Source organism: Arvicola amphibius, chromosome 1 (assembly GCF_903992535.2).
Source record: "Arvicola amphibius chromosome 1, mArvAmp1.2, whole genome shotgun sequence".
Classification (NCBI taxonomy): domain Eukaryota; kingdom Metazoa; phylum Chordata; class Mammalia; order Rodentia; family Cricetidae; genus Arvicola; species Arvicola amphibius.
This window is the reverse complement of record NC_052047.1, coordinates 24,037,186-24,057,388: the sequence shown is the minus strand read 5'-3', so window position 1 is coordinate 24,057,388 and position 20,203 is coordinate 24,037,186.

The window sequence follows — 20,203 nt, the reverse complement described above, 5'->3', positions numbered from 1 at the left end:
AGTCAGAAATCTCATCTGCTTGAAAGGACAAGATTTGCCTTCCATACACACAGGAGCCAAGGCATCCTAAATATCTGCCAAGCTAAGGAATAGTTTGGTTTTCATTTCTGATCCAATTACTACCAGTAGAGGCAGGTAATCTGTGCACTACAGACCCAGAAGTCAAAAGAAGGATGGAGATGCAAGCAATGCACTTCATCTAATTGTCCTAGTGATATGCAAAGCTTCAACATTGATAAATATTTATTTAAATATGTAGCTTGGTGAATGCCTAAGGAAATTGATGTCTGCTATTGTAGTAAAAGAATATACTTATTTTATACCCAATATTAGTTGCTCAGACAAAATTATGCATTTCATCAACCAGAAGAAATTTAATCACAGACCAAGGTAAATGTGAAATGGATTTCTTCTTTTCAATCATTTTATTCTCTATTATTATTTATAAACAAAATTTACTAATAAAAAAACTTTTTAAGCATAATTGACTCTCTTTGCACATGTGTGCTTATCTATACATTTGGTATACCTGTCCTTCCATATGCAAATTCTTGTCTGTTTTAGTCTTCCACGAACGTACAATCTTCTCTGGAGCATTTATATAAGCAAAGTCTAAGTGAACCAATGTGGGACAATGGAGAAGTGAGGCATTTCAAACTGAAGCAAACTCTTGCAGTTGATTACCAGATCAGGCTAAAAGAAAATTTTGTTTCCAAAGAATAGGTATTTCCAAAATGGTAGGAGTTATTTTACTTCAGAGTAATTTATTAAGATAATCTAAGAGCAATACCAGAGTAATTTGTTCAGCAAAATTGCAAATTTAATAAATTTTTACTTCTGATAATTTCCCAATATTTTCAATCTTATATTATCTTATATGAGAGTTCAAAATAAATGCAAGTAGAAGAATTATTACCAAATCTCTAAAGTATTTAATGTTATATCTAATTTCTAGTGTTACTAAAGAGGTTGTATCATAATTTAAAAGAAAATAGAAATTTATACAAGATTAAAGTGCAGATTTTACATACTGAGTGATGAAGTTTTGTTTTTCTATACACACAGCAGTGGCAGTAAGTAAGACACAAGTTCTCCATCACTAAGAAATAAACTGGAAGAGCACTGATCAAGAGGAGACAGAAAGATTATAAGAGCCCACAGGAAAGGAAGAAACTAAGGAAACAAGGCCTTGTAAAGGGAGCAGGACTGCATTTAAGAACTCCCAGAGATCATGATATCATGCACAGAGACTGCACATGTCTGGGCCTGATACAGACCCAACACTGAGAGAGGAATTAGACACAAGCCTACATTTCTAACCCAGATGTTAAATTAGTTTTTTTCCAATACAGTCTCACTGGTTACACAAACCACTCTTAACATCAGCCTAATGCCCAGCACTAGATGGCTATACAGAACAAGCTCAATGGCATTTTTGTAGATTATTGTCTTATAATTTTCCAACAGAACTTTTTATTTACTCCCCAACTTCTATTTATTTATTTATTCATTCATTTATCTATCTATCTATCTATCTATCTATCTATCTATCTATCTATCTATCTATCTATCTATCTGTTTATTTATTTTTACATTGTAAATCATTTGTATTTGTAGTATGGTTTCAGTTTTTTGTTTGTTTGTTTGTTTTATCTTGCTTGTTTGTTTGTTGGAAACAAAGTTGGCCTGGGTAGCCACACTGGTTGTCCTGGAACTCTGCTGTAGACTACACTGGCCTCAAACTCTCAGGGATCATCTTGGCAAAACCTCCAGGGTGCTGGGATTAAAGCAGTGTGACGTCAACATTTGTTTGGTTTCTGTGTGTCAATTTGGATGATTAGGGATTGGAGAAATATTACGGAATTTGGGGCATCAGAATATACTGTATTAAACCGATATTTAGTATAAAATATGACATGGTCTAAAAGAGCCGGAGATTATATGACAGTGTGAGTAAGCGCAATTGTTGGTCCAACCATAAAGCTACTTTCTTTCCTCAGTATCTATATGGTGTTTCTACCCATTTGTAACTCCAGTCCCAGGGGCTTCCATGTCCCCTTCTCACAAACGTGTAGGTAAAACTGCCATATGGATAAAATAAAAGAAATAAATATACATCAAAAGAGAAACAGTCTGCATATTCCATTCCATTTTGGCCTTGGTGCATTCTCATAACATCTTAGTATTTTATTATTCATCAAATAATCAGGCCTGCCAAGCTAGGGCTTGCTAATTCAGAGCACTCTGACCCTAACAAATAGCTTACATCTTTCTAGGGTGTCATGGAGGTTAATTATTACTCCTTTCTTTAGCAAGTTAGGTTATGTTTTTTTTCCTTATATCTTTGTGTTTCTTGCACACATTTATTTATTTATCCTTTTTAGATTATTTTATTTTATTTTATGTGTGTGACAGTTTTGTCTTCTTGTACATCCAGAGTTCCTTCAGAGAAATGAGGTTGTTAGATTTCACCAAAATGTAAGGGATCTAATTTGCTGCATAATACTACCTGCTCAATTCACTAACAAATCATTGGTTCTGGTCCCTTAGTTTGTACTATATCTGCAGTAGGTATTGGAACAACTAAGAGTTTGAAATCTGTTCATTAGGTAATTAATCCTTGGTGATATAACATGATGAAAGAGTTGATGCTAGTCTCCCGTGATGAGTTACTTACTTCCTGAGAACAGGTTGATGTAAGGGAAAGTCAGTCCTCATGTTTGGTCGTCTCTATTTCTCCACCCTTGAGTGATGAAAATGGGAGATCAGAGTCTTCTGTTTGGAACTTTTAACTACCGGAACGATGACTCAAATAAACTGAGGCCCTTGACAAAGATTCTCACTATATTCATTTTGTTATAACAACCAAAATGTACTCTGGTAATAATATTTCTCTGAAAGACACATTTTCCTGCACATTCTCCTATTTTCACCATATAGTGTTCTGGAAACTTAACTAAAGTTGATTTTCATGGATGATTATTATCAGGATGTAACAGACACAAATGGGTCAATTTTATCTTCTTAGTCTACTAGAACGTGTGTGTGTATGTGTGTGCATGTGTGTATGTATCTATCTGTCTATCTGTCTGCCCAGTGACTGTATTGTACCCTTTATGTATGCTGAGACACTGTTACATTCATGGGTTATTCAATATGTGTTCTAATAAATTTTACATTTAAATGTGTAACTCCTTTTATCCAATTACTTTATTCCGTAAATACAATTTTGAACTTCTTTTAACATGACTGTCTTACACCATAAACTTCATAAGACAGCAAAACTCTGTTTTCTCATCAAGTGCTTACATTTTGCTAAAATTATTGTGTATCAAATAGTATGCCTTCTCAATTTAATTCAGTTCTGTTTTATTTTTTATTTAGAAACATTATCTATACTGAAACCTTTTTAGCAGAAGTTGAGGTGTTCCTATTCCAATGTTATGATTTCAATTTAATATTGCATTCTTTTATCACTCCCATCAGTAATTACCTTTGTATAGATCCTTTGCTTTGAACAGAAATGCTCTGTCTTTCTTTTAAAACTTCAGAAACCTCATCAGGTCCAGGCCTCATTTATTGAGTAGTTCGATTAAATAATTTCAAACATTTCTGAACAAATGTATCCAATAATCAGAAGATGCATTTACAAGAATCCAATTCCAAAGTTAAACTTGTTGGCTTATTTGTCATGTAAATTCTCTTCTTGTATTAGATAAGTGGTGGCCAGCATAGAGTGTCATAAAAATCCACAGATCTATCCTTTTTCTCTTTATTTTCACATGCAATATCTAACTTCTAAAGATTTCATAGTCTGCCACATTAAGCATATTTACCTCTGCGCCCTGAGAGTCTTCATTTTGATCTATTGAAGAGAATACATTTGGAAATATGTAAGTGAATTAGGACATATTAAGCCTGTGATTTTCACCACTAATGATAGCAACCTGCTTGTCAACCATTTAATGATCAAAGGCTAGAAATTAATTTGAAGTATTCCTACTAATTAGACAGAATTAATGTCAAATATTTTTAGTATTTACCAATGTTCATCTTCTCTTTCACTACGCAGCTAAATAACCTATGCTATATGTAATCTGTCTTCTAGCTGTACAGTTTCCACACCACTCAACCACTCATTCTAGCATGATAATTTCACATTCACATTGTATTTTGATGGCGTAAATCACAAACAATCCCACACCAGTTTGGAATTATGATTAATAGAATGGTTATTTATTTAAAGGGGAAAATACTTACAGATCACCGTCCCAGACAACAGCCCTCTGCGCAATCAGGAAGGGAGCCTAGTCGTCAGAAGCGGATCCCCGGAAGCCAGAGAGCAAGCGGAGGGAAGTGGCCGCATTTTTAAAAAGAGAGACCACGCCCCAATGGGCTGGTATCTCAGCGGCTATTGGCTGAAGGAGCAGAAGGAGCTCCCGCAACAGTATTTGATTTAATTAATGAGACAAGCTCTTAGATACAAACTTTAGAATTTAGTTAAGAATATGTCAGAAATATTTTAAGCTGAATTGGTATGTCATACTAGGCATCCTTCTCAGATTGTTTTGTTTTTCCTTTGTATATAAACCTACCCTTATTTTTTAAATGAATTGGGTAGTACAAGATGATTATGACTTGTATTTTACACACCACACACATATACATGCACACACACACAAAAAAAAAATCCTAAATAACTGGCTATTTAAAAATCCCTTGTTTTTTTGGTGAAGTGTAATACTTGCTACCCATGATTAGGGCAGCATTACTCACTTTTATGTATATATAACATATATTATATTAGCAAAACCCATAGGTACAAATACATACAGTAAACATACATTACAGAGATCCATAACACAATATAGATATGTATAGAACAATATATAGTATGCAACATGTGCATATAAAAGTATATAAGAATTGTACATACAAACACAACTAATTAACAATCATCACACCTAAGAACATGTATTGGTATATAATGTCTATATACACCAACATATAAGTTAGATATTTGGTAGAATTTAGGTAGGTAAACATGTAAACAGACAAATAAATAAACAATATCTAATATATACACATGCAAATATTCTTTTTGGATGCCAATTCAACCACAGAGAATTTTTCTGCTGCTCACCGCGCCTCCGTCTATGCTCTATGCGCTACAATACAGTTCGTGAGCTTCGGGCAAGGGGCTGGAGGTTGAGGAAACACACACAGAGACAGACAGACACACGGATGTCTCATCACTGGTACAAATCCCTTTCTTTAGTAGCACCATGGAGGCTTAAATACACAGCAGTCAATGTCCTACAGGTGAAAATCCCATCCTCTGATCCTCTAGGGAAGGCACAGCTTTTAGTAACTCCAATTAGAAGGCTCTAACAGGGAAGAGCAGCTGAAGGCCAGGACTCCAATTGGTCCCAACATTTTTCCATCCTTCCTATTTCATTACTTATAGCTTCTCGTTCCAATAGTGAGAAACATATTTTTCATTATTTGGAAAACATTTGCACATTTGTTTATGCTGGTTTACAAACAAAATAGTTTCAGGCATACCACTGCATATGCTGAAGAAACAAAATTTCTTACTAGAGTTGTAATACACTTCATTTTATGTACTACTTGTATAAATCAAGAGAGAGCATGTACTATGCAATGTATCTGCCATAAATTCTTTAATAAGCCATGTATTCGAACTTGGAAGAAACAGTTTACATGCTGATATAAGGAGATTGGAAACTTAGTGAATTTCCAAACACAGATCCATCTCCATGGTGGTATTTTACAAAATAATTTATTTTTATCCAGTGACTTTTATATGAAAACATATCACCCATTAATACTTAACATTATTAGAAGATAAAAAAATACATAGAAGTGGAACAAAAAACAAGACTGCTTTATGTGCATTTTTTCAAAAATTTGATTTCAATATTTTCAAGGTCTGAAAAAATTAACTGTACTACAATTTAATGTTATAGCTAAAGGAAATGTAGCAACATTTCATAATGTGACAAGAGCCTATTTTGTCACCTCATTATATGAATGTTAATCTAAGCATAGTAAGCAATTTTGTTGTTACTGATGCAGTACTGAAGGTATGGAGAGAGAACAATTTCCCACCAGTTCAATATCTTATAAATTTCTCCCTCCTATATTTTGAAACTATTGTTCTTACATAAACCTGCAATGTGAGAAAAAAATATTTATTCAATTTTTAGTAGAATAGTTTTAAACTTTTACATGTGGACAATAATGAGACTTGGCTATTCAAAAAATGTCAAAGAATCTTTTATGAACTCAGTTTAATTATCTTCTATAAACCATTTAGCAATTCTTTTTAATAATGTATTTTATGGATCTACCCAAATTTTCACAAGTTTGAAATAACCATGTATATGTACAGTGGAATTGGTACACATTAGAGCTGAATTATATCTTTCAGATACATGTTTTTCAAGCCCTAACAACTATAATCAAAGAATGTGTTCTGATTTGAGAGTATCCTTTCTAGAAATCACTTATTTCCAATGAAGTAACATTAAGGAATATGCCTTGAAGAGGCAATGAGCTCATGAGAATATATCTTCCTCCTGGATGGGATTAAGTGCTACTGTAAAAAGAATCAGTTCAATAATTTTACATTTATGTTTCTAAGAAGTAAAATTATTCCCTAATGCACATTAAGTAATGATGATAAATGAAGACAAATATGTTTCACTCTTCCAAACAAGCTACAAGTAAACTTCCTCAGCTAGAAAAAGAACACAGTGTATATATAAGATAAATAATTATCAACTGAGGATCATCTAAATATTTAACCTTGGGGAAAACTTTATTGAGACAGTTTTTATTTATTATTTGACTTCAGTATTGACTAAGTATTACAACTTCACCTGTACAGATTTTCTGACCATATTTGATGTGTAATTATAGTCAGAGAAACACAAATATTATGAATATTTGTCCTGAATATGAAGAAGCCAATTTATCTCACACATTGCTTTGATTTCAGCACTTTAAGCTAATTTTGTTTATGTACAAATTAGTTACACAAATTAGGCTAAAGGGAAAGACAATTAATTTATCCATGTTTAATGCTAGAATGCTTTGACAATACTAATTTAGATCATCTCAAACCAAAAGACAGTCTGGAAGTAAATAAGCAATTACTTTCCAATTGCTGACAAACACAGTAATCACTTTACAAAAGGCATAGTCCACTTAGGTGGAAGAGTGGGCTATTCAAGCCATATTCTCATTGACTTACAAATTTATATAGCAACTATCTTCTACACATTTGACTAATTCTTAGAACATAATAAGGCTTTTTATTATTAACATAATGTTGATACTTCGATTTACCATATGAAATCAGCATATGAATACATATAAGAAAGTAACATTATAGAATTGCTGTATAAACAAGTCAACCTGATACACCTAAAGTTATTTTGTAAAAGGGAATGGCAATTGAGAAAATACTTCCAACAGATTGACCAGAAGAGGTCATAGGTGAAGATGAAGCTTCAGAAGCCATGGAAAGCCCAGAAATATATGGGTCACAGAGAAAGTTTGGGGGTTGACACCTTTTGTTAAGTTCATTGTCATGGGAGAGACCGCAGTGGAGACATTAGTTATGGTACACTCAAAGGAAATAGATATCCCAGTATCAAGGGATGATCACCAAAATGTGCAGGTGTTGGAGGGTGGATGCAACATGATCCTCAAAGTTCAGTTGTGTATTGCTATGCTTGGCAGACCTCAAAACTGTGACTGACCATGCTGTCTGACATTTATAGCATTGTGAGATATTTTCCATTAATTTACCTTGAAAATAACAAGATCCTTGGAAATGAAAGGAAATCAAGCAGAGTTCAAAGAGATGTCTAGCTGCTAAGGGATATTTTACTAGGAAACCTTCCAAAATAAGTTTATATCACTACTAGTACTAGAAATATTTATATCACATTAGAATATATATAAAGTCTTTTCATAAATCATATATAAATTTATACAACTAGGAAAGAAATTATTACTATATCTATACATAAATATCCAATTAGCTTTAATAAATGCCTCAATGATCCCAAAATTAATATTAAAAGCAAGTTTCCCCAGTTAGAACACATGGCCAATTTAAAATTTTTGGGTGTTTCAGAAGCCACATTTTTACCTCACATGTATCATAAAGATAAAATGCTACCTTCACATTTATTCATTAGAAACTGAAATACAAGAGATATTAAGATGCTGTTGCACATATTGAAGGAATAAATGAAATATGGAAAGCAAGTATGTGAAAAACTGGGTTACCTTCATTTGTGGAATACTAACATAACCAACTGTGTTCACATGTTCCTATAGTAATGTATTTGAATGTGTATTTTTTACCATATGAGAATAAAGACTATAAAAAGCTACTGAAGATGGAAGCAGAAATACTTAGAAGAAAGAAGATCTTTAAAGACATTTCTTCTCTTTCTGCTTTAAAGATTTTGACAATAATGGGAATTCTCAATTGTTAGCAGATGATTTTTTTCCTCCTTATTATCCACAATAGGTTTGTATTTCATTACATAATATATCTTAATTGCTATTTCCCTCTCTCTACTCCTCCCAACTTTCCCCTCCTCTCCTGCCATCTTGATCCACCCCTTCTCTGTATCTCATTAGAAAACAATCAAGCATCTAAGAGATTATAAATAATATATTATGATATAATATGATATTATAAGTTAATACAAAAACTAACACTTTCAAATTGGACAAAACAAAGAAACAAGGAAGATCTTAAGTGCAGAAAATAAGAAACAGATTCACAAATTTCCCCATTCAGGAATCCCATAAAAAGACTAACTGGAAACGATAATATATTCACAAAGTAAATGAACAGTAAAAAGAGAGCAGAAAAATATAAATAAAATAAAAATAATAAAATAAAATTAAGAAAAATGAAAAAAAAACATGATATATTTTGAGACAAAGAATAGCTCATGATGCTATTGAGTTTACTCTTCTGTTGGCCATTGACTGCATGGCATGCAGCGTATATTCCAGAGTAGTTTGTTTACCCAGTAATACTCCCTTGGAGTAGCTAAAATTTTATTTTAAATTGTTATCAAGTACAGATTGCTTCTGAGTTAGGAATAGGATCATTCTCCCACTTCTTTCTCCTCTAGGACCCCATCTGGTACAGACTTAATCGGGTCTTGTGCTTTCTGCCATATTCTTTTCTGAGTCTATGCATGTTTTGATCATTTTGATTTAGAGGGCCTTGTTTGTGGTGCCATCCATTTATTCTGGCTCTTACACTCTTTCTTCCTCCTCTTACTAAGGGTTCCCATATCTCCGATGAGAGGAATTTGGTGGGCACATCCCATGGAGGACGGAGTGTTCCAGGGTTTCTCACTCAACTTGGCAAGTAATTTTCAGGGAATTAATCTAACAAGGAGAGTGGTGAGAAAAATCCAAAAGAAACCTACACAGTTTTCATTGATGAGTTTGAAATTGTTGCACAGTGCAGTTTTTCTCTGCATGTTGCTTAAAATTATGAACAACTGATGGATATGTAGAAAATACATGAATATATGCATATTGGTGAAGAGTTAGGAATTTGTTAAACATCTGAAATGTTTTCAGAGGTAGCATATGGAACTTTTTTCCAATATATATCCTTCTGTTATCTTAAACCATACTTCTTTTAAATAGTGAAAAGAAAAACTGTAGAATATAATTCTATATTTGTTTTCATATCTGCATATACAATTACAAAATATAAAGTGATTTAAATAAATTTTTATCACTTGGAAGCTTTTAATAGATATTCAAATAATGAGCTAACATGGTATTATTAATTAACCTATTTAGGAGAATACAAAAGAAACTGTATACATAAAGGTTTGGTACCATTCTATGATACTTTACATGACTGACTGTCTAAGAAAAAAGAAATATTTCATAACTTTCAGGTGATTTGAAATTCTCAAGTCTAGGTTGTACTTTCATTCAAATGACTAAGAAAAAATAATGCATTGTCCTTATCTGGAGTTAACAGTTGAATATGTTGACATGTAGAAAAATGGATTCATTTTTACTTTCATTTCAAAGGTCAAAAACAGAAAACCCTAAAATCCCAGAACAGCTGAGTAATTTGAGTTTCAACTGGTATAATGAGTCCTTAAAGGTCATGCTGTGTTTTCATAATGAGTGCAGACAAAATAGTTTCTATCATGTTTAGAGTTAGGTCAATTGAAACACTATAGTTTTTCATTTATTTTATTTTTAAGGAGTGTGGGAAATGAACAGACAATTTATAATATTGTAGAGCAACAGTTAATATACTGTATTTCTAATGGTACCTTAAATTTTTACTATTTTCAAGCTAATTTTCTCAAATTTTTAAAAGTGTACTCCATCTTTATGAACATTGTATCAATATGCTTAGAGATATTTCTCACATGCATTCATGGCAAGAATACTGTTGAGAAAATTGTTTATCACATTCACATAAATCAAGCATATATTTTCTTGCTTCCTATGATAAAAGACAATAGATTTCACATAACTTCAACTACAAGGATATGGCACTTTCTTCTAGCCTTTCCAGACACCTGCACTTGTGTGCATATGCTCATACAGATGCACATACAAACACATAGACACAGGTAGAACAGAATCAGGTCCTTGATTCATTTCAAAAAAGCCATCAAATTTTGAATTCTTTTTTTTTGTTTTTGTCTCAGAATACTGTGGTAGTAAAGATAATATTTTCCAAAAATGCTATTGCTGAAAACTAGAAAAGTCACATAGACAAATAGGTGGAATTATTATATAATTCTATAACCACAGTGATTATATGTTTACAGAGATAAATTTATATATTTTATCTGAAAATAGAACTTTATATCTATTATGTTGAGGTCCTGAAATCTCCTTGCAATATAACTATATAAACTCATAAATTTCCACATAACCTAGGACTCAGAGAGATTACATTCTTCCTGTGTGAAAAAGCTGAGTTACAAACATGTATGATGTGGGATTTCTTCTGTATGTTGTGATTACCATTAAATATTAAAGATTGCTTTTTACATATAGCAGGGCAGAACTTAGCTAGGTGGGAAAAACTAGACTGAATGCTGGGAGAAAGAAGGCAGAGTCAGAGAGAAGCCACGTAGCTCCACTGGAGACAGATGCTGGGGACTTTACCTGGTAAGCTACAGCCACGTGGTGATACACTGATTACTAGAAATAGGTTAAATTAATATGTAAAAGCTATCCAATAAAAATCTAGAGCTAATGGGCCAAGCAGTGTTTTAAACAACATAGTTTCTGTGAGATTAGTTTGGGTTTGAGCTGCTGAGTAGCTAGGAAACAAACAAGAGAACTCACAACAAATTGGCATGCTAATGTGGTAGACTAAATCCATGTAAAAACTGAGAAAGTTTTAAAAGAAATTTAGACACACACACACACACACACAAAAACAGAGTTAAGCACAGCTTCATCATAGCCACCATTTTGCTGGCAATGTGTCATAGCTCTTTGAAGAGACGTCTTCCTGATTCAGCAGTAGGAATAAAAAAAGGCAAGTCAGTTTGAAATGCCAGGTTTCTGGGCTGAGCTGCCAGTGCAACCTCTGGCTCTTTCAGAAAGTAGAGCATTTAAATGGGTTCTGTAAATGAGTGCTACAACTTACTTAATGGAAATATAGACTGACTGTGTGCTTAAACATGGGGATGTGAATATGGCTCTCAGAGGCAGCAAACAGCTCCATCATGCTGGCCTGGCAGGGCAAAGCAGGGAGTGCTATATTTCCCCTAGCAATGGTTCTGCTTAAATTCATAAGAAGGGCATAGCATTTTAGTTAGAAATTAATTGCAGATACACAATAGGACACATTCAGACAAAAAAGACTGGGTCATAGTGGTGGATAAATGTACTTGGCTTGGGAGAGAGAAGAATAAGAGTATAGAGAGTTGGAAAATAAGTAAATTGTTTTAAAAATTAACAAAGTCTTTAAAGAGACAGAGTACAGACAGTCATAGATTAAAGGAGTAACGATAATAAAATAAATATTAAAAAGTAATAGAGTAAAAAACAATAAACCAAGTAAAGATGGAAAATATACAGAGAGACTAGATTATATATATATATATATATATATATATATATATATATATATATATATATTATTGTGTTTTCTTTCAATTTTTAACTATGAAGCTAAGTAACCAACATACATATTTTAAAACACACACTCACACACACTCACACACACACACACACATATATATATATATATATATGTACATATATATGTAGAATACTTCTAGGCGAATGTGCTTTGATACATCAAGACCCCCTGAAAGGTTGCTGTGAATACCCCCCCAAATTACCTCGTCAACAAAAAAGCAGAAAGCAGTTTGGAGAAGAACTACTCGCAAATTCCCTAAATGATTGTTTATAAATGTTTCTTTACATTTAAAGTGGGATATGCTATAGAGATTTGCATTGGTATGGATCTTGGTTTATTGGTACAAATTTAAAATCATTTTTGTTCTATGTATATTTCTAATCTTGATTAAGTTATTATGATTGTGTAGCTCATTTAGAAGTATGATGGATAATTAAATATAGGTTAATAGTAATCTTTAATAGTCAAGTTTGTAGTCCTATTAGTTAGGTTTTGTAGATATACAGAAATATGTTTCAGTTAAATAGGTATTCTGTAAATCTTTCAGAAATCTTCAGAATATGACCTTTAAAATATTTTAAGAACATAGTACTTTTCAAGACAGTTAGACCTATCTGTTCCTTGCAGCACTAATCTACTTCAAGAGGAAGATGGGCATTGAAGAGGCTCCTTGTGGAGTTGGTTAGCCATTTGGTCAAGAAATTACTCTTGCCTAGACTGCTTGATGGTATGTTATGATGAATTGGACATGCAGGACCCACAGAGAAGTGACTACCAAACTTTCCTAAAGGTGAGACGATGCTTCAGGGTTTCTGCTTCATGAAAGAGTCTGCCAGACATAATGCAGAATACAAAAGAAAGTGACAGACAAACTGCCAATATAGGCAGACCTGTCTTTGAACTTTCTTCCTTCATGGAAAAGTCTGTTGGATACTATGGGTCTGTAGGCTGAAGATAGATGTTCCAACAGTATAGAAGATATACTAATTACTAGAAATGGCTTAAATTAATATGTAAAAGCTAACAAATAAGAAGTTAGAGCTAATGGGTCAAGAAATGTTTTAAATAATATAGTTTCTGTATGATTATTTTGTGTCAGAGCTGCCGGAAGCCAGGAAGCAAACAAAAGACCTCCTTAAAATACATGGATATAATTAGTTCAACATTAAAACACTAGCAAGTGTTTTAATGAGGATTAAAAAGCTATATGGGTGATATGCAAGATAATCATCAGTGTGGCTATAGTAAAGGGCCAGTTTAGGCCTCCTCTCCTCAGCTGCTCAAGGAGCAAGCTGGGAAAATCTCCTTGGACACTTCCCTGATTCCATATTCACTCTTCCTCCATCCCAACTGTCCCATTCCCCCAAGATCTCCCCATCCTCCCCTGCTCACTTCTCTCTTCCCATCTCTCCTTACCCCCATCCTACCCACACTCCCAAGCCACCAATTTTTGCTTGGCAATCTTGTCTACTTCCAATATCCAGGAGGATAACTACATGTTTTTCTTTGGGTTCGGGAGGAGGTGAAAATTTGTAAAATTATATAATTTAATAAAAAATGAAAAAAGCTATATGGGCATGGAAAGTAAATTTATTTTAAAAGTCACTTAAATATTATAAGGGCATAAAGAATAGCATAGTGGGTTTAGTTCTGCAAGCTGCATAGCTTATAAGCTCAAAGTGCCAGACTTGTTGTATGTCATTGTGAGTTACTTAACAAATCTAACAAAATTATTATTTTAAATATTTATAAAATTAATAATAGTAAAAAATAGTTGAAGGTCACATGGAAAGAATAAAACATGTTACAACATTTACAATTCTACCAATGATATCAGGAGCATAGTAAGAATCAATATGCCTATTATAAAATCAAACATATGTTTTTAATTTATAAATATTTGGAAAATTAGGTATCTAGTTTTAGCTAAACCCAAGGTAATGGGGTAAACAGTAATAAGAAAAGTGAAGGTTTATACATTTTATAGACTATAAGATAAAATTCATTTTATGAATTTAATTTGGATATGCTATTGAGAACAACAAATCTATGAATATATTTTAAATTTTTGAAGCAGTATGCTTTGTTTTAATAAGATAGCTCAGAAAACACTGTCACAGAATCTGTTCGAAGAAAGTTATGGCAGCACCTTATACTTCATATTTTAGGTAACTCTTCAAAGAAAAATTGACAAAGACAGAAAATTGGTAAGAAAAAGGAATTACACACAATTATATTTCACAGAGTGATCAATATTTATTTGTATAGGGCATCAAAGTGAAGAGGAGCAAACAGTGACCCTCAAGTTTCTGATCTGGATCACTAGTTAGTTAAGCAGTACACTCTGAATGAGAAGAAAATGGGCACAATCATTGCACAGAATAAAAATGTAATTATCTTTGTAGTGAAGTAGTTCTAATTTCCACATCAATTTATTTATATAATGTTGAAAAAATTACTCAGTAGGTTTCTTAAATTGAGTCCTCTTATTTAAAAGTAATTCTATGAATTCTCTGTGAGGCTACTGTTAAAAACAAAATGAGAAAACTACTAATATCTGTAGTGAGGAGGTGAGCGGGCAGGTCTGCTTTTCATCCCACCCGGCTCTTACAGGGCTAGCTTTAAACCTGAAATAACAACACACAAGTTGTATTCTTTTAAACACTGCTTGGCCCATTAGCTTCAGCTTCTTACTGACTAACTCATATTTTGATTAACCCATATTTAGTAATGTGTGTAGCACCACGAGGGGTGGCTTACCGAGAAGATTCTAGCCTATGTCCATCTTGGGTCAGAGCTTCATTGCATCTGACCCAGAGAGGAGAGGCATAGCGATTGCCTGAGGCATCTGCCTCACTCCCAGTATTCTGTTCTGTCTACCCCACCCACCTATGTTCTAACCTATCAGACCAAGCAGTTTCTTTATTAATTAACCAATGAAATCATCAGATAGATAGAAGACACACCTACATCAAATATCGGTAGGTTTAGTTTTTCTGTCCTTACCGCAAGCTTCCAAATAACCAACACAGAGACTTCAGATTATTTGTAAATACTTGGCGAGTATTGAAAACAGCTTGGTATTGGCATAAAAACAGAGAAGTTGACCAATGGAATCGTATAGAAGACCCGGATCTTAAACCACAAACCTACGAACACCTGATTTTTGATAAAGGAGCCAAAAGTACACAATGGAAGAAAGAGGGCATCTTCAACAAATGGTGCTGGCATAACTGGATGTCAACCTGTAGAAGAATGAAAGTAGATCCATATCTATCACCATGCACAAAACTCAAGTCCAAATGGATTAAAGACCCCAATATTAATCTGAACACATTGAGCTTGATAGAGGAGAAAGTGGGAAGTACTCTACAACAAATGGGCACAGGGAACCGTTTCCTGCGCATAACCCCAGCTGCACAGACATTAAGGGCAACATTGAATAAATGGGACCTCCTGAAGTTGAGCAGCTTCTGTAAAGCAAAGGACATTGTCACTAAGACACAAAGGCAGCCTACTGACTGGGAAAAGATCTTCACCAACCCTGCAACTGACAAAGGTCTGATCTCTAAAATATATAAGGAACTCAAGAGACTAGACGGTAAAATGCCAATTAACCCAATTAAAAAATGGGGCGCTGAAGTGAACAGAGAATTCTCAACAGAAGAAGTTCGAATGGCCAAAAGACACTTAAGGTCATGCTCAACCTCCCTAGCTATCAGGGAAATGCAAATCAAAACAACTTTGAGATATCATCTTACACCTGTCAGATTGGCTAAAATCCAAAACACCAATAATAACCTTTGCTGGAGAGGTTGTGGGGTAAGGGGTACACTCATCCATTGCTGGTGGGAATGCAAACTTGTGCAACCACTTTGGAAAGCAGTGTGGCGGTTTCTCAGGAAATTCGGGATCAACCTACCCAAGGACCCAGCAATTCCACTATTGGGAATCTACCCAAGAGATGCCCAATCATACAACAAAAGCATATGCTCATCTATGTTCATAGCACCATTATTTGTAATAGCCAGATCCTGGAAACAACCTAGATGCCCTTCAGTGGAAGAATGGATGAAGAAACTGTGGAATATATACATGCTAGAATACTACTCAGCGGTAAAAAACAATGACATCTTGAATTTTGCAGGCAAATGGATGGAAATAGAAAACACTATTCTGAGTGAGGTAACCCAGACTCAAAGAGATGAACATGGGATGTACTCACTCATAATCGGTTTCTAGCCATAATTAAAGGACATCGAGCCTATAAATTTGGGATCCTTGAGAAGATAATAAGAAGGTGAACTCCCAAAAAAAGATATAGTAATCCTCCTGGATATTGGAAGTAGACACGATCGCCAGGCAAAATTGGGAACTTGAGGGTTGGGCGAAACTGGGCCAAGGGAAGATGGGGAGAGAAAAGTGTGAAGGGGAGAATGGGGGGAGCTCGGAGAAATGGGGTGCTTGGGATATAGGAAGGGTGGATATGGGAGCAGGGAAGCATATATCTTAATTTAAGGAGCTACCTGAGGGTTGTCAAGAGACTTGACCCTAGAGGGGTTCCCAGGTTTCCAGGGAGATGCCCCCAGTTAGTTCCTTGGGCAGCTGAGGAGAGGGAGCCTGAAAAGGCCAGTTCCTATAGCCATACTGATGAATTTCTTGCATATCACCATAGAACCTCCACCTGACAATAGATGAAGAAAATGACAGAGCCCCACATTGGAGCTCCGGACTGAGCTCCCAAGGTCCTGATGAGGAGCAGAAGGAGAGAGAACATGAGAAAGAAAGTCAGGACCGTGAGGGAACCTCCAGCTGGCGACAGATGGGGAAGGTGACTGAGCCCCACATTGGAGCACTGGACTGAGCTCCCAAGGTCCTGATGAGGAGCAGAAGGAGCGAAAACATGAGGGAGAAAGTCAGGAAAGTGAGGGGTGCGTTCACTCATGGAGACGGTGGGACAGAACTAAAGGGAGATCACCAACTCCAGTTGGAATGGGACTGATGGATCATGCTACCAAACCCGTCTCTCTGAATGTGGCCAACATTGGGGGCTGACTGAGAAGCAAAGGACAATGGCGCTGGGCTCTGATTCTTCTGCATGGACGGGCTCTGTGGGAGCCTTCTCAGCTTGGTCGATCACCTTCCTGGACCTGGGGGGAGTTGGGAGGACCTTGGACTTAGCATAGAGTGGGGAACCCTGATGGCTCCTTGGCCTTGAGAGGGAGGGAGGGGAGGTATGGGTGGAGGGAAGGGGAGGGAAGGGGGAGAAGGAGGGGAGGGAAGGGGGAGGAGGAGGGAAGGAGATGGAAATTTTTAAATATAAAAAAATAAACCATGAGAAAAAAAATAAAAATAAAAAAAAAGTAAAAAAGGAAAAAAAAAACAAAAAACAAAATATTGTGAGCCTCAAAACAAATCCTTTGTTGTTTTAAGATTATAAAGAGACACAAAGAAAAACTGGTATAACAAAGGATGAGATGCACATGATTACAAAAGAAATAAGGCCAAATATTTGTGCCAAACCATCCAAAAGTAAGCAGGGCAAGAAAGAACCTCTCCACACAGAAGCAGGTGCACATCCTTGCTGAGAGCTTAAATTGGTGTGTTGTTCTTCATGGTGTGATGTCATAGCAACAATAGGAAATAAACTTATTGTGTGATGCTTTTTTTTGAAAGAGTTAGTATTCTTTGGTTGTTCATATGGACATGAAAATAGTGCATTTCCACAGGGAACAATTGAGACTTTGAAAGTCACACAGTAAAAGGAAAACTGCACATTCAATTCAGGCTACTTCATTCTTATTTCCAGTGGGCTAACCTGTGAGATAATCACAAAGCATACTTTCTAGAACTCATCTCATAAGTTTCTCTTGATTTACATAGTGCATTTTATTTTTTATTAAATTACATATTTATTGTAGGGCCATTGTGAATTAAATACACTATATAAATCTGTAATTACAGTGTTGAGTTTTCTGAACTTAGAAACTGTTGTCTGAGGTCTTCTATCCTGCCTAGTCCTGCTGCCGTTAAGTCTCAAAGAATCACACAGAGGTCTACATTAGTTATAAACTGATTGGCCCATTGGCTCAAGCTTCTTATTTACTGATTCTTATAACTTACATTAGTGCATTATTCTTGTCTGAGTTAGCCACATGACTTGGTACTTTTTATGATGAGGCAGTCACATCTTACTTACTCTGTGCCTGGGACATGACTTCAGACTGTGCTTCCCTTTTCCCAGCATTCTTATTGCCCTGCCTATAATTCCTGCCTGGTCACCCCACCTATATTTTCTGCCTGGCTATTGGCCAATCAACATTTATTTAAATACAATTGACAGGGTACAGATCATTGTACTACAGCAAGAAACTAAATAAAATACCATAACTAAAGACAAACCATTTCATAAGTAAAAGATTAATGTGCATTGTTCCTGACTTAATTTTTAAGTACAAGTGGGACTGGAATATTAATAAAGTGGGGCTAAATACCACCTGTTTTAAATTCTGCTTGTGAATAAAATAATAACAGCCAATTTAAATGAGATTTTAAATAAACATCTGAAGAATGAAGGGACAAGATAAACTATTCCTCTTGTATCTCTATCTATTCTAGTTTTTAAAAATGAAAAATGAAGTCTCAGTAATGCTCTGGAATAGACAAATACAATTTAAAAATAAACATATATATGTGTGTGCGTGTGTGCGTGTGTGTGTGGCATGTCTATTTTATTCTTTTAGAGAGCAACATTTAAAAATCATGGCATGTACTTTTACTGCTATGTGTCAATGATTTCTAACTAAACAGAAGAAATGAAAGTAAAGTGAACACTGCAAGAGGAAATAGAAAGACTATTGTGCAGGATTGTACAGTTTATGTTTACATCTGTAGCTATTGCCATGCCTCTTTATACACCACGTCAGCTTGTCTCCACGTTGTACTATGTGGCATCTGGCATACACAGCAATGATGATGTGAGGACAGATATGATTACACCTTTGTGAATACATCATAAGCATGTAAGAGAAGGACTCTCTCCCCTGTTTTATAGAGGTTACATATCTAGCATAATTATTATAAATGGTGCTCATAAATTAAAACAAGCTAAGCACACATATGAAGGTCATATTCAATACATTAGATTGGGACATCCATGACTACCCAATCAAAAAGGGCATTTCATTTCAAGTTGACCTAATATCTCCAAATATATGTAAAAAGCAAACATGTCAAAATGTCACTTGAAAAAGTTTTTTACTTTGCTCTCTTTTGTTTTTCTCACTAAGTATGTCTTACTCCATGACCACAGTATTATAAAAAATAACTGAACAGAACATTGATTGCAAGACATCATCAGGATGTTTCCTATGTGCAGTAGTTAGGCAGGAAATTTTCATTTCATACACCATTTGAGCCTAGCTGCAGTGAATTCACAAAAGTCAGTAGCCATAGAAAAGTTAATGACAAAGAAAATCATTTGTTTTCGTTACTTTGAAAGTACCTGACTGTTTAAAACTTGAACCTCTGTAAGTTAGTTAGCCATGGCAAAGGGTAATTTCTTTTATTATTTTACTAAGACTGTTTCTTCCAAAAATATGTGATAAGTAAAGAAAAAATCCACTAAAATCATAATAAAATTATATAAAGACTAAAGTATGAAATGTATATAATATGTAATAACACATTAGTTACTTTAAATTATGTTATGTTTTATACAGAAGACCTTGAACACATGATTGTTTGATTTAGTAATTGTTCACTTTACCATGGTAGTGAAATTTTAAAACAATTGGCAAAATTATATATAAACGATACTGAGCTATGATCATTAGCAGAGTAGATGAAGTGCAATTGGATATTTGTTTGCACTGTGGATAGTTATGGGCACCATTTCCTATATCCCAGGGAATTATCTAACCATGATTATAAAAGTCATCACTTTCTAAGGTACTTGGGAACTAAGATAGGATAATTACAGGTTAGATGGATATT